Consider the following 12,573-nt stretch of genomic DNA (forward strand, 5'->3'; position numbering starts at 1 on the left):
CATTAATATGAATGGTACACCAATTAACAATGTTGACTACATAAAATTTTTAGGTGTATATATTGATTCAAAACTAAGTTGGCAACAACATATTTCAGCAATCTGTTCTAAGGTCGCAAGGAACATTGGTATACTCGCTATAATAAAACATTTCCTACCGACACACATTCTAAGAATGATTTATAATACGCTCATTCTACCTCATCTGTCCTACTGTTCTATTATTTGGTCTGGTGCTAACATAACTTGTCTTGACCGTCTCAATAAACTACAAAAAGGCGCAATACGTAACATAACACATGCTGCATTTCGTCAGCATACTAGTCCATTGTTTAAAGGTCAAAACCTGCTGAAATTAAATGATATTATAAGGCTACAACTTGCTGTATTTACGTATAAAGCATGGCATGGGCTACTTCCGGGTTCCTTTCATAATTTCTATACAATTAATGTAGAATTATACAATTATAATACCCGAAATAGACAAAATGCTCATTGCAACTTCTATCATACGAAATTAGGTACACGCAGCTTTCGCAACCGTGCAACTAAGTTATGGAACTCATTAAGCAATACCGTTAAATCTAAGGCTACAAAGAATTCATTTAAGAAATGTTTAAAAAAAGAATTGATATCATCATATTAAATTATGTAAATGAGTTATTTACTTCAGCAGTTTCTGTTCATTATGTAACAAACATTCAATTTGTATTTATTCATTTTTTTTTTTCTTTAGGGAGTCTTCCACTTTGTTAAGCTTTTAAGCTTTATGGAAGACTTCCCTCCGCTTTGTACTTCTGTGGAAAAACAAATAAATAAATAAATAAATATATATATTAAATCCACTAATCATAACCTACCAGACAACTAGCCTACATTTCGCCTCTTGGAATGTCTACGGCCACATCACGATGACTATACCGGTTCTCGTCCGATCACCGAAGTCAAGCAACGTAGAGCGCAGTCAGTACTTGGATGGGTGACCGCCTGGGAATACTGGGTGCCGTAGGCTTTTATTTTCATAATTGATAACACTATGTTGCCACGACGATGAGAAATTGAAATGGCCTTCATTGTCTTTCCACAAGGAAAGTGTCTTGCCACAAGGAAAGCGATTTGAAAATCGAATATATTAATAAATACCTCGTTTGTTTTTATATATTAGAATTTTCTAGATATATGTCAAATATAGATTAACATAATATATATTAAATCCATTCATGTATAATTTATATATTAAATCCACTGATCATAACCTACCAGACAAGTAGCCTACATTTCACCTCTTGGAATGTCTACGGCCATATCACGTTGACTATACCGGTTCTCGTCCGATCACCGAAGTCAAGCAACGTAGAGCGCAGTCAGTACTTGGATGGGTGACCGCCTGGGGGAATACTGGGTGCCGCAGGCTTTTATTTTCATAATTGATAACACTATGTTGCCACGACGATGAGAAATTGAAATGGCCTACATTGACCTCTTGTTATGTCTACGGCCACATCACGTTGACTATACCGGTTCTCGTCCGATCACCGAAGTCAAGCAACGTAGAGCGCAGTCAGTACTTGGATGGGTGACCGCCTGGGAATACTGGGTGCCGTAGGCTTTTATTTTCATAATTGATAACACGACGATGATGAGAAATTGAAATGGCCTACATTGACCTCTTGTTATGTCTACGGCCACATCACGTTGACTATACCGGTTCTCGTCCGATCACCGAAGTCAAGCAACGTAGAGCGCAGTCAGTACTTGGATGGGTGACCGCCTGGGAATACTGGGTGCCGTAGGCTTTTATTTTTTATAATTGATAACACTATGTTGCCACGACGATGAGAAATTGAAATGGCCTACATTGACCGGTTTTTATGTCTACGGCCACATCACGTTGACTATACCGGTTCTCGTCCGATCACCGAAGTCAAGCAACGTAGAGCGCAGTCAGTACTTGGATGGGTGACCGCCTGGGAATACTGGGTGCCGTAGGCTTTTATTTTCATAATTGATAACACGACGATGATGAGAAATTGAAATGGCCTACATTGACCGGTTTTTATGTCTACGGCCACATCACGTTGACTATACCGGTTCTCGTCCGATCACCGAAGTCAAGCAACGTAGAGCGCAGTCAGTACTTGGATGGGTGACCGCCTGGGGGAATACTGGGTGCCGCAGGCTTTTATTTTCATAATTGATAACACTATGTTGCCACGACGATGAGAAATTGAAATGGCCTTCATTGTCTTTCCACAAGGAAAGTGTCTTGCCACGAGGAAAGCGATTTGAAAATCGAATATATTAATAAATAACTCGTTTGTTTTTATATATTAGAATTGTCTACATATATATGTAAAATACAGATTAACATAATATATATTAAATCCATTCATGTATAATATATATATTAAATCCACTAATCATAACCTACCAGACAACTAGCCTACATTTCGCCTCTTGGAATGTCTACGGCCACATCACGATGACTATACCGGTTCTCGTCCGATCACCGAAGTCAAGCAACGTAGAGCGCAGTCAGTACTTGGATGGGTGACCGCCTGGGAATACTGGGTGCCGTAGGCTTTTATTTTCATAATTGATAACACGACGATGATGAGAAATTGAAATGGTCTACATTGACCTCTTGTTATGTCTACGGCCACATCACGTTGACTATACCGGTTCTCGTCCGATCACCGATGTCAAGCAACGTAGAGCGCAGTCAGTACTTGGATGGGTGACCGCCTGGGAATACTGGGTGCCGTAGGCTTTTATTTTCATAATTGATAACACGACGATGATGAGAAATTGAAATGGCCTACATTGACCTCTTGTTATGTCTACGGCCACATCACGTTGACTATACCGGTTCTCGTCCGATCACCGAAGTCAAGCAACGTAGAGCGCAGTCAGTACTTGGATGGGTGACCGCCTGGGGGAATACTGGGTGCCGCAGGCTTTTATTTTCATAATTGATAACACTATGTTGCCACGACGATGAGAAATTGAAATGGCCTTCATTGTCTTTCCACAAGGAAAGTGTCTTGCCACGAGGAAAGCGATTTGAAAATCGAATATATTAATAAATAACTCGTTTGTTTTTATATATTAGAATTTTCTACATATAGATGTAAAATATAGATTAACATAATATATATTAAATCCATTCATGTATAATATATATATTAAATCCACTAATCATAACCTACCAGACAACTAGCCTACATTTCGCCTCTTGGAATGTCTACGGCCACATCACGATGACTATACCGGTTCTCGTCCGATCACCGAAGTCAAGCAACGTAGAGCGCAGTCAGTACTTGGATGGGTGACCGCCTGGGAATACTGGGTGCCGTAGGCTTTTATTTTCATAATTGATAACACTATGTTGCCACGACGATGAGAAATTGAAATGGCCTTCATTGTCTTTCCACAAGGAAAGTGTCTTGCCACGAGGAAAGCGATTTGAAAATCGAATATATTAATAAATACCTCGTTTGTTTTTATATATTAGAATTTTCTAGATATATATGTAAAATATAGATTAACATAATATATATTAAATCCATTCATGTATAATATATATATTAAATCCACTGATCATAACCTACCAGACAAGTAGCCTACATTTCACCTCTTGGAATGTCTACGGCCATATCACGTTGACTATACCGGTTCTCGTCCGATCACCGAAGTCAAGCAACGTAGAGCGCAGTCAGTACTTGGATGGGTGACCGCCTGGGAATACTGGGTGCCGCAGGCTTTTATTTTCATAATTGATAACACTATGTTGCCACGACGATGAGAAATTGAAATGGCCTTCATTGTCTTTCCACAAGGAAAGTGTCTTGCCACGAGGAAAGCGATTTGAAAATCGAATATATTAATAAATACCTCGTTTGTTTTTATATATTAGAATTTTCTAGATATATATGTAAAATATAGATTAACATAATATATATTAAATCCATTCATGTATAATATATATATTAAATCCACTGATTATAACCTACCAGACAAGTAGCCTACATTTCACCTCTTGGAATGTCTACGGCCATATCACGTTGACTATACCGGTTCTCGTCCGATCACCGAAGTCAAGCAACGTAGAGCGCAGTCAGTACTTGGATGGGTGACCGCCTGGGGGAATACTGGGTGCCGCAGGCTTTTATTTTCATAATTGATAACACTATGTTGCCACGACGATGAGAAATTGAAATGGCCTACATTGACCTCTTGTTATGTCTACGGCCACATCACGTTGACTATACCGGTTCTCGTCCGATCACCGAAGTCAAGCAACGTAGAGCGCAGTCAGTACTTGGATGGGTGACCGCCTGGGAATACTGGGTGCCGTAGGCTTTTACTTTCATAATTGATAACACGACGATGATGAGAAATTGAAATGGCCTACATTGACCTCTTGTTATGTCTACGGCCACATCACGTTGACTATACCGGTTCTCGTCCGATCACCGAAGTCAAGCAACGTAGAGCGCAGTCAGTACTTGGATGGGTGACCGCCTGGGAATACTGGGTGCCGTAGGCTTTTATTTTCATAATTGATAACACGACGATGATGAGAAATTGAAATGGCCTACATTGACCTCTTTTTATGTCTACGGCCACATCACGATGACTATACCGGTTCTCGTCCGATCACCGAAGTCAAGCAACGTAGAGCGCAGTCAGTACTTGGATGGGTGACCGCCTGGGAATACTGGGTGCCGCAGGCTTTTATTTTCATAATTGATAACACTATGTTGCCACGACGATGAGAAATTGAAATGGCCTTCATTGTCTTTCCACAAGGAAAGTGTCTTGCCACGAGGAAAGCGATTTGAAAATCGAATATATTAATAAATAACTCGTTTGTTTTTATATATTAGAATTTTCTACATATAGATGTAAAATATAGATTAACATAATATATATTAAATCCATTCATGTATAATATATATATTAAATCCACTAATCATAACCTACCAGACAACTAGCCTACATTTCGCCTCTTGGAATGTCTACGGCCACATCACGATGACTATACCGGTTCTCGTCCGATCACCGAAGTCAAGCAACGTAGAGCGCAGTCAGTACTTGGATGGGTGACCGCCTGGGAATACTGGGTGCCGTAGGCTTTTATTTTCATAATTGATAACACGACGATGATGAGAAATTGAAATGGTCTACATTGACCTCTTGTTATGTCTACGGCCACATCACGTTGACTATACCGGTTCTCGTCCGATCACCGATGTCAAGCAACGTAGAGCGCAGTCAGTACTTGGATGGGTGACCGCCTGGGAATACTGGGTGCCGTAGGCTTTTATTTTCATAATTGATAACACGACGATGATGAGAAATTGAAATGGCCTACATTGACCTCTTTTTATGTCTACGGCCACATCACGTTGACTATACCGGTTCTCGTCCGATCACCGAAGTCAAGCAACGTAGAGCGCAGTCAGTACTTGGATGGGTGACCGCCTGGGAATACTGGGTGCCGCAGGCTTTTATTTTCATAATTGATAACACTATGTTGCCACGACGATGACAAATTGAAATGGCCTTCATTGTCTTTCCACAAGGAAAGTGTCTTGCCACGAGGAAAGCGATTTGAAAATCGAATATATTAATAAATAACTCGTTTGTTTTTATATATTAGAATTGTCTACATATATATGTAAAATACAGATTGACATAATATATATTAAATCCATTCATGTATAATATATATTAAATCCACTGATCATAACCTACCAGACAACTAGCCTACATTTCGCCTCTTGGAATGTCTACGGCCACATCACGATGACTATACCGGTTCTCGTCCGATCACCGAAGTCAAGCAACGTAGAGCGCAGTCAGTACTTGGATGGGTGACCGCCTGGGAATACTGGGTGCCGTAGGCTTTTATTTTCATAATTGATAACACTATGTTGCCACGACGATGAGAAATTGAAATGGCCTTCATTGTCTTTCCACAAGGAAAGTGTCTTGCCACGAGGAAAGCGATTTGAAAATCGAATATATTAATAAATACCTCGTTTGTTTTTATATATTAGAATTTTCTAGATATATATGTAAAATATAGATTAACATAATATATATTAAATCCATTCATGTATAATATATATATTAAATCCACTGATCATAACATACCAGACAAGTAGCCTACATTTCACCTCTTGGAATGTCTACGGCCATATCACGTTGACTATACCGGTTCTCGTCCGATCACCGAAGTCAAGCAACGTAGAGCGCAGTCAGTACTTGGATGGGTGACCGCCTGGGAATACTGGGTGCCGTAGGCTTTTATTTTCATAATTGATAACACGACGATGATGAGAAATTGAAATGGTCTACATTGACCTCTTGTTATGTCTACGGCCACATCACGTTGACTATACCGGTTCTCGTCCGATCACCGATGTCAAGCAACGTAGAGCGCTGTCAGTACTTGGATGGGTGACCGCCTGGGAATACTGGGTGCCGTAGGCTTTTATTTTCATAATTGATAACACGACGATGATGAGAAATTGAAATGGCCTACATTGACCTCTTTTTATGTCTACGGCCACATCACGTTGACTATACCGGTTCTCATCCGATCACCGAAGTCAAGCAACGTAGAGCGCAGTCAGTACTTGGATGGGTGACCGCCTGGGAATACTGGGTGCCGCAGGCTTTTATTTTCATAATTGATAACACTATGTTGCCACGACGATGACAAATTGAAATGGCCTTCATTGTCTTTCCACAAGGAAAGTGTCTTGCCACGAGGAAAGCGATTTGAAAATCGAATATATTAATAAATAACTCGTTTGTTTTTATATATTAGAATTTTCTACATATAGATGTAAAATATAGATTAACATAATATATATTAAATCCATTCATGTATAATATATATATTAAATCCACTAATCATAACCTACCAGACAACTAGCCTACATTTCGCCTCTTGGAATGTCTACGGCCACATCACGATGACTATACCGGTTCTCGTCCGATCACCGAAGTCAAGCAACGTAGAGCGCAGTCAGTACTTGGATGGGTGACCGCCTGGGAATACTGGGTGCCGTAGGCTTTTATTTTCATAATTGATAACACTATGTTGCCACGACGATGAGAAATTGAAATGGCCTTCATTGTCTTTCCACAAGGAAAGTGTCTTGCCACGAGGAAAGCGATTTGAAAATCGAATATATTAATAAATACCTCGTTTGTTTTTATATATTAGAATTTTCTAGATATATATGTAAAATATAGATTAACATAATATATATTAAATCCATTCATGTATAATATATATATTAAATCCACTGATCATAACCTACCAGACAAGTAGCCTACATTTCACCTCTTGGAATGTCTACGGCCATATCACGTTCACTATACCGGTTCTCGTCCGATCACCGAAGTCAAGCAACGTAGAGCGCAGTCAGTACTTGGATGGGTGACCGCCTGGGAATACTGGGTGCCGCAGGCTTTTATTTTCATAATTGATAACACTATGTTGCCACGACGATGAGAAATTGAAATGGCCTTCATTGTCTTTCCACAAGGAAAGTGTCTTGCCACGAGGAAAGCGATTTGAAAATCGAATATATTAATAAATACCTCGTTTGTTTTTATATATTAGAATTTTCTAGATATATATGTAAAATATAGATTAACATAATATATATTAAATCCATTCATGTATAATATATATATTAAATCCACTGATTATAACCTACCAGACAAGTAGCCTACATTTCACCTCTTGGAATGTCTACGGCCATATCACGTTGACTATACCGGTTCTCGTCCGATCACCGAAGTCAAGCAACGTAGAGCGCAGTCAGTACTTGGATGGGTGACCGCCTGGGGGAATACTGGGTGCCGCAGGCTTTTATTTTCATAATTGATAACACTATGTTGCCACGACGATGAGAAATTGAAATGGCCTACATTGACCTCTTGTTATGTCTACGGCCACATCACGTTGACTATACCGGTTCTCGTCCGATCACCGAAGTCAAGCAACGTAGAGCGCAGTCAGTACTTGGATGGGTGACCGCCTGGGAATACTGGGTGCCGTAGGCTTTTACTTTCATAATTGATAACACGACGATGATGAGAAATTGAAATGGCCTACATTGACCTCTTGTTATGTCTACGGCCACATCACGTTGACTATACCGGTTCTCGTCCGATCACCGAAGTCAAGCAACGTAGAGCGCAGTCAGTACTTGGATGGGTGACCGCCTGGGAATACTGGGTGCCGTAGGCTTTTATTTTCATAATTGATAACACGACGATGATGAGAAATTGAAATGGCCTACATTGACCTCTTTTTATGTCTACGGCCACATCACGATGACTATACCGGTTCTCGTCCGATCACCGAAGTCAAGCAACGTAGAGCGCAGTCAGTACTTGGATGGGTGACCGCCTGGGAATACTGGGTGCCGCAGGCTTTTATTTTCATAATTGATAACACTATGTTGCCACGACGATGAGAAATTGAAATGGCCTTCATTGTCTTTCCACAAGGAAAGTGTCTTGCCACGAGGAAAGCGATTTGAAAATCGAATATATTAATAAATAACTCGTTTGTTTTTATATATTAGAATTTTCTACATATAGATGTAAAATATAGATTAACATAATATATATTAAATCCATTCATGTATAATATATATATTAAATCCACTAATCATAACCTACCAGACAACTAGCCTACATTTCGCCTCTTGGAATGTCTACGGCCACATCACGATGACTATACCGGTTCTCGTCCGATCACCGAAGTCAAGCAACGTAGAGCGCAGTCAGTACTTGGATGGGTGACCGCCTGGGAATACTGGGTGCCGTAGGCTTTTATTTTCATAATTGATAACACGACGATGATGAGAAATTGAAATGGTCTACATTGACCTCTTGTTATGTCTACGGCCACATCACGTTGACTATACCGGTTCTCGTCCGATCACCGATGTCAAGCAACGTAGAGCGCAGTCAGTACTTGGATGGGTGACCGCCTGGGAATACTGGGTGCCGTAGGCTTTTATTTTCATAATTGATAACACGACGATGATGAGAAATTGAAATGGCCTACATTGACCTCTTTTTATGTCTACGGCCACATCACGTTGACTATACCGGTTCTCGTCCGATCACCGAAGTCAAGCAACGTAGAGCGCAGTCAGTACTTGGATGGGTGACCGCCTGGGAATACTGGGTGCCGCAGGCTTTTATTTTCATAATTGATAACACTATGTTGCCACGACGATGAGAAATTGAAATGGCCTTCATTGTCTTTCCACAAGGAAAGTGTCTTGCCACGAGGAAAGCGATTTGAAAATCGAATATATTAATAAATAACTCGTTTGTTTTTATATATTAGAATTGTCTACATATATATGTAAAATACAGATTGACATAATATATATTAAATCCATTCATGTATAATATATATTAAATCCACTGATCATAACCTACCAGACAACTAGCCTACATTTCGCCTCTTGGAATGTCTACGGCCACATCACGATGACTATACCGGTTCTCGTCCGATCACCGAAGTCAAGCAACGTAGAGCGCAGTCAGTACTTGGATGGGTGACCGCCTGGGAATACTGGGTGCCGTAGGCTTTTATTTTCATAATTGATAACACGACGATGATGAGAAATTGAAATGGTCTACATTGACCTCTTGTTATGTCTACGGCCACATCACGTTGACTATACCGGTTCTCGTCCGATCACCGAAGTCAAGCAACGTAGAGCGCAGTCAGTACTTGGATGGGTGACCGCCTGGGGGAATACTGGGTGCCGCAGGCTTTTATTTTCATAATTGATAACACTATGTTGCCACGACGATGAGAAATTGAAATGGCCTACATTGACCTCTTGTTATGTCTACGGCCACATCACGTTGACTATACCGGTTCTCGTCCGATCACCGAAGTCAAGCAACGTAGAGCGCAGTCAGTACTTGGATGGGTGACCGCCTGGGAATACTGGGTGCCGTAGGCTTTTACTTTCATAATTGATAACACGACGATGATGAGAAATTGAAATGGCCTACATTGACCTCTTGTTATGTCTACGGCCACATCACGTTGACTATACCGGTTCTCGTCCGATCACCGAAGTCAAGCAACGTAGAGCGCAGTCAGTACTTGGATGGGTGACCGCCTGGGAATACTGGGTGCCGTAGGCTTTTATTTTCATAATTGATAACACGACGATGATGAGAAATTGAAATGGCCTACATTGACCTCTTTTTATGTCTACGGCCACATCACGATGACTATACCGGTTCTCGTCCGATCACCGAAGTCAAGCAACGTAGAGCGCAGTCAGTACTTGGATGGGTGACCGCCTGGGAATACTGGGTGCCGCAGGCTTTTATTTTCATAATTGATAACACTATGTTGCCACGACGATGAGAAATTGAAATGGCCTTCATTGTCTTTCCACAAGGAAAGTGTCTTGCCACGAGGAAAGCGATTTGAAAATCGAATATATTAATAAATAACTCGTTTGTTTTTATATATTAGAATTGTCTACATATATATGTAAAATACAGATTGACATAATATATATTAAATCCATTCATGTATAATATATATTAAATCCACTGATCATAACCTACCAGACAACTAGCCTACATTTCGCCTCTTGGAATGTCTACGGCCACATCACGATGACTATACCGGTTCTCGTCCGATCACCGAAGTCAAGCAACGTAGAGCGCAGTCAGTACTTGGATGGGTGACCGCCTGGGAATACTGGGTGCCGTAGGCTTTTATTTTCATAATTGATAACACGACGATGATGAGAAATTGAAATGGTCTACATTGACCTCTTGTTATGTCTACGGCCACATCACGTTGACTATACCGGTTCTCGTCCGATCACCGATGTCAAGCAACGTAGAGCGCTGTCAGTACTTGGATGGGTGACCGCCTGGGAATACTGGGTGCCGTAGGCTTTTATTTTCATAATTGATAACACGACGATGATGAGAAATTGAAATGGCCTACATTGACCTCTTTTTATGTCTACGGCCACATCACGTTGACTATACCGGTTCTCGTCCGATCACCGAAGTCAAGCAACGTAGAGCGCAGTCAGTACTTGGATGGGTGACCGCCTGGGAATACTGGGTGCCGCAGGCTTTTATTTTCATAATTGATAACACTATGTTGCCACGACGATGACAAATTGAAATGGCCTTCATTGTCTTTCCACAAGGAAAGTGTCTTGCCACGAGGAAAGCGATTTGAAAATCGAATATATTAATAAATAACTCGTTTGTTTTTATATATTCGAATTTTCTACATATAGATGTAAAATATAGATTAACATAATATATATTAAATCCATTCATGTATAATATATATATTAAATCCACTAATCATAACCTACCAGACAACTAGCCTACATTTCGCCTCTTGGAATGTCTACGGCCACATCACGATGACTATACCGGTTCTCGTCCGATCACCGAAGTCAAGCAACGTAGAGCGCAGTCAGTACTTGGATGGGTGACCGCCTGGGAATACTGGGTGCCGTAGGCTTTTATTTTCATAATTGATAACACTATGTTGCCACGACGATGAGAAATTGAAATGGCCTTCATTGTCTTTCCACAAGGAAAGTGTCTTGCCACGAGGAAAGCGATTTGAAAATCGAATATATTAATAAATACCTCGTTTGTTTTTATATATTAGAATTTTCTAGATATATATGTAAAATATAGATTAACATAATATATATTAAATCCATTCATGTATAATATATATATTAAATCCACTGATCATAACCTACCAGACAAGTAGCCTACATTTCACCTCTTGGAATGTCTACGGCCATATCACGTTGACTATACCGGTTCTCGTCCGATCACCGAAGTCAAGCAACGTAGAGCGCAGTCAGTACTTGGATGGGTGACCGCCTGGGAATACTGGGTGCCGTAGGCTTTTATTTTCATAATTGATAACACGACGATGATGAGAAATTGAAATGGTCTACATTGACCTCTTGTTATGTCTACGGCCACATCACGTTGACTATACCGGTTCTCGTCCGATCACCGATGTCAAGCAACGTAGAGCGCTGTCAGTACTTGGATGGGTGACCGCCTGGGAATACTGGGTGCCGTAGGCTTTTATTTTCATAATTGATAACACGACGATGATGAGAAATTGAAATGGCCTACATTGACCTCTTTTTATGTCTACGGCCACATCACGTTGACTATACCGGTTCTCGTCCGATCACCGAAGTCAAGCAACGTAGAGCGCAGTCAGTACTTGGATGGGTGACCGCCTGGGGGAATACTGGGTGCCGCAGGCTTTTATTTTCATAATTGATAACACGACGATGATGAGAAATTGAAATGGCCTACATTGACCGGTTTTTATGTCTACGGCCACATCACGTTGACTATACCGGTTCTCGTCCGATCACCGAAGTCAAGCAACGTAGAGCGCAGTCAGTACTTGGATGGGTGACCGCCTGGGGGAATACTGGGTGCCGCAGGCTTTTATTTTCATAATTGATAACACTATGTTGC

At 40.8% G+C, this 12,573-nt stretch overlaps 13 non-coding genes and 31 pseudogenes across 13 annotated transcripts; all 44 read left to right on the forward strand.

Moving 5' to 3' along the window:
• The first annotated feature begins 893 nt into the window (after nucleotides 1-893).
• LOC139956332 (5S ribosomal RNA) lies at nucleotides 894-1,012 on the forward strand (annotated as a pseudogene).
• A 281-nt stretch (nucleotides 1,013-1,293) lies between these two features.
• On the forward strand, nucleotides 1,294-1,414 carry LOC139957207 (5S ribosomal RNA; annotated as a pseudogene).
• Nucleotides 1,415-1,490: 76 nt separating this feature from the next.
• Nucleotides 1,491-1,609, forward strand: LOC139955427 (5S ribosomal RNA). The gene has a single exon (XR_011788667.1). It is a non-coding gene; the product is annotated as a 5S ribosomal RNA (ribosomal RNA).
• A 68-nt stretch (nucleotides 1,610-1,677) lies between these two features.
• LOC139955428 (5S ribosomal RNA) lies at nucleotides 1,678-1,796 on the forward strand. The gene has a single exon (XR_011788668.1). It is a non-coding gene; the product is annotated as a 5S ribosomal RNA (ribosomal RNA).
• Nucleotides 1,797-1,873: 77 nt separating this feature from the next.
• Nucleotides 1,874-1,992, forward strand: LOC139955429 (5S ribosomal RNA). The gene has a single exon (XR_011788669.1). It is a non-coding gene; the product is annotated as a 5S ribosomal RNA (ribosomal RNA).
• A 68-nt stretch (nucleotides 1,993-2,060) lies between these two features.
• Nucleotides 2,061-2,181, forward strand: LOC139957346 (5S ribosomal RNA; annotated as a pseudogene).
• A 283-nt stretch (nucleotides 2,182-2,464) lies between these two features.
• LOC139956333 (5S ribosomal RNA) lies at nucleotides 2,465-2,583 on the forward strand (annotated as a pseudogene).
• A 68-nt stretch (nucleotides 2,584-2,651) lies between these two features.
• On the forward strand, nucleotides 2,652-2,770 carry LOC139956493 (5S ribosomal RNA; annotated as a pseudogene).
• Nucleotides 2,771-2,838: 68 nt separating this feature from the next.
• On the forward strand, nucleotides 2,839-2,959 carry LOC139957347 (5S ribosomal RNA; annotated as a pseudogene).
• A 283-nt stretch (nucleotides 2,960-3,242) lies between these two features.
• LOC139956334 (5S ribosomal RNA) lies at nucleotides 3,243-3,361 on the forward strand (annotated as a pseudogene).
• A 283-nt stretch (nucleotides 3,362-3,644) lies between these two features.
• On the forward strand, nucleotides 3,645-3,763 carry LOC139955726 (5S ribosomal RNA). Its single transcript, XR_011788957.1, has one exon. It is a non-coding gene; the product is annotated as a 5S ribosomal RNA (ribosomal RNA).
• Nucleotides 3,764-4,046: 283 nt separating this feature from the next.
• On the forward strand, nucleotides 4,047-4,167 carry LOC139957208 (5S ribosomal RNA; annotated as a pseudogene).
• Nucleotides 4,168-4,243: 76 nt separating this feature from the next.
• Nucleotides 4,244-4,362, forward strand: LOC139955430 (5S ribosomal RNA). The gene has a single exon (XR_011788670.1). It is a non-coding gene; the product is annotated as a 5S ribosomal RNA (ribosomal RNA).
• Nucleotides 4,363-4,430: 68 nt separating this feature from the next.
• Nucleotides 4,431-4,549, forward strand: LOC139955432 (5S ribosomal RNA). Its single transcript, XR_011788672.1, has one exon. It is a non-coding gene; the product is annotated as a 5S ribosomal RNA (ribosomal RNA).
• A 68-nt stretch (nucleotides 4,550-4,617) lies between these two features.
• Nucleotides 4,618-4,736, forward strand: LOC139957003 (5S ribosomal RNA; annotated as a pseudogene).
• Nucleotides 4,737-5,019: 283 nt separating this feature from the next.
• LOC139956335 (5S ribosomal RNA) lies at nucleotides 5,020-5,138 on the forward strand (annotated as a pseudogene).
• Nucleotides 5,139-5,206: 68 nt separating this feature from the next.
• LOC139956494 (5S ribosomal RNA) lies at nucleotides 5,207-5,325 on the forward strand (annotated as a pseudogene).
• A 68-nt stretch (nucleotides 5,326-5,393) lies between these two features.
• On the forward strand, nucleotides 5,394-5,512 carry LOC139956626 (5S ribosomal RNA; annotated as a pseudogene).
• Nucleotides 5,513-5,793: 281 nt separating this feature from the next.
• Nucleotides 5,794-5,912, forward strand: LOC139956337 (5S ribosomal RNA; annotated as a pseudogene).
• Nucleotides 5,913-6,195: 283 nt separating this feature from the next.
• Nucleotides 6,196-6,314, forward strand: LOC139956501 (5S ribosomal RNA). Its single transcript, XR_011789383.1, has one exon. It is a non-coding gene; the product is annotated as a 5S ribosomal RNA (ribosomal RNA).
• A 68-nt stretch (nucleotides 6,315-6,382) lies between these two features.
• Nucleotides 6,383-6,501, forward strand: LOC139957044 (5S ribosomal RNA; annotated as a pseudogene).
• A 68-nt stretch (nucleotides 6,502-6,569) lies between these two features.
• On the forward strand, nucleotides 6,570-6,688 carry LOC139956023 (5S ribosomal RNA). The gene has a single exon (XR_011789247.1). It is a non-coding gene; the product is annotated as a 5S ribosomal RNA (ribosomal RNA).
• Nucleotides 6,689-6,971: 283 nt separating this feature from the next.
• On the forward strand, nucleotides 6,972-7,090 carry LOC139956338 (5S ribosomal RNA; annotated as a pseudogene).
• A 283-nt stretch (nucleotides 7,091-7,373) lies between these two features.
• Nucleotides 7,374-7,492, forward strand: LOC139956817 (5S ribosomal RNA; annotated as a pseudogene).
• Nucleotides 7,493-7,775: 283 nt separating this feature from the next.
• On the forward strand, nucleotides 7,776-7,896 carry LOC139957209 (5S ribosomal RNA; annotated as a pseudogene).
• Nucleotides 7,897-7,972: 76 nt separating this feature from the next.
• Nucleotides 7,973-8,091, forward strand: LOC139955433 (5S ribosomal RNA). Its single transcript, XR_011788673.1, has one exon. It is a non-coding gene; the product is annotated as a 5S ribosomal RNA (ribosomal RNA).
• Nucleotides 8,092-8,159: 68 nt separating this feature from the next.
• LOC139955434 (5S ribosomal RNA) lies at nucleotides 8,160-8,278 on the forward strand. Its single transcript, XR_011788674.1, has one exon. It is a non-coding gene; the product is annotated as a 5S ribosomal RNA (ribosomal RNA).
• Nucleotides 8,279-8,346: 68 nt separating this feature from the next.
• LOC139957004 (5S ribosomal RNA) lies at nucleotides 8,347-8,465 on the forward strand (annotated as a pseudogene).
• A 283-nt stretch (nucleotides 8,466-8,748) lies between these two features.
• LOC139956339 (5S ribosomal RNA) lies at nucleotides 8,749-8,867 on the forward strand (annotated as a pseudogene).
• A 68-nt stretch (nucleotides 8,868-8,935) lies between these two features.
• LOC139956495 (5S ribosomal RNA) lies at nucleotides 8,936-9,054 on the forward strand (annotated as a pseudogene).
• A 68-nt stretch (nucleotides 9,055-9,122) lies between these two features.
• LOC139956627 (5S ribosomal RNA) lies at nucleotides 9,123-9,241 on the forward strand (annotated as a pseudogene).
• Nucleotides 9,242-9,522: 281 nt separating this feature from the next.
• On the forward strand, nucleotides 9,523-9,641 carry LOC139956340 (5S ribosomal RNA; annotated as a pseudogene).
• A 68-nt stretch (nucleotides 9,642-9,709) lies between these two features.
• LOC139957348 (5S ribosomal RNA) lies at nucleotides 9,710-9,830 on the forward strand (annotated as a pseudogene).
• A 76-nt stretch (nucleotides 9,831-9,906) lies between these two features.
• LOC139955435 (5S ribosomal RNA) lies at nucleotides 9,907-10,025 on the forward strand. The gene has a single exon (XR_011788675.1). It is a non-coding gene; the product is annotated as a 5S ribosomal RNA (ribosomal RNA).
• Nucleotides 10,026-10,093: 68 nt separating this feature from the next.
• Nucleotides 10,094-10,212, forward strand: LOC139955436 (5S ribosomal RNA). The gene has a single exon (XR_011788676.1). It is a non-coding gene; the product is annotated as a 5S ribosomal RNA (ribosomal RNA).
• A 68-nt stretch (nucleotides 10,213-10,280) lies between these two features.
• Nucleotides 10,281-10,399, forward strand: LOC139957005 (5S ribosomal RNA; annotated as a pseudogene).
• Nucleotides 10,400-10,680: 281 nt separating this feature from the next.
• Nucleotides 10,681-10,799, forward strand: LOC139956341 (5S ribosomal RNA; annotated as a pseudogene).
• A 68-nt stretch (nucleotides 10,800-10,867) lies between these two features.
• Nucleotides 10,868-10,986, forward strand: LOC139957045 (5S ribosomal RNA; annotated as a pseudogene).
• A 68-nt stretch (nucleotides 10,987-11,054) lies between these two features.
• Nucleotides 11,055-11,173, forward strand: LOC139956628 (5S ribosomal RNA; annotated as a pseudogene).
• A 283-nt stretch (nucleotides 11,174-11,456) lies between these two features.
• Nucleotides 11,457-11,575, forward strand: LOC139956343 (5S ribosomal RNA; annotated as a pseudogene).
• Nucleotides 11,576-11,858: 283 nt separating this feature from the next.
• LOC139956512 (5S ribosomal RNA) lies at nucleotides 11,859-11,977 on the forward strand. The gene has a single exon (XR_011789384.1). It is a non-coding gene; the product is annotated as a 5S ribosomal RNA (ribosomal RNA).
• Nucleotides 11,978-12,045: 68 nt separating this feature from the next.
• On the forward strand, nucleotides 12,046-12,164 carry LOC139957047 (5S ribosomal RNA; annotated as a pseudogene).
• A 68-nt stretch (nucleotides 12,165-12,232) lies between these two features.
• On the forward strand, nucleotides 12,233-12,353 carry LOC139957349 (5S ribosomal RNA; annotated as a pseudogene).
• A 68-nt stretch (nucleotides 12,354-12,421) lies between these two features.
• LOC139957350 (5S ribosomal RNA) lies at nucleotides 12,422-12,542 on the forward strand (annotated as a pseudogene).
• Nucleotides 12,543-12,573: the final 31 nt, after the last annotated feature.

The sequence above is a fragment of the Apostichopus japonicus genome, chromosome 17, assembly GCF_037975245.1.
Source record: "Apostichopus japonicus isolate 1M-3 chromosome 17, ASM3797524v1, whole genome shotgun sequence".
Classification (NCBI taxonomy): domain Eukaryota; kingdom Metazoa; phylum Echinodermata; class Holothuroidea; order Aspidochirotida; family Stichopodidae; genus Apostichopus; species Apostichopus japonicus.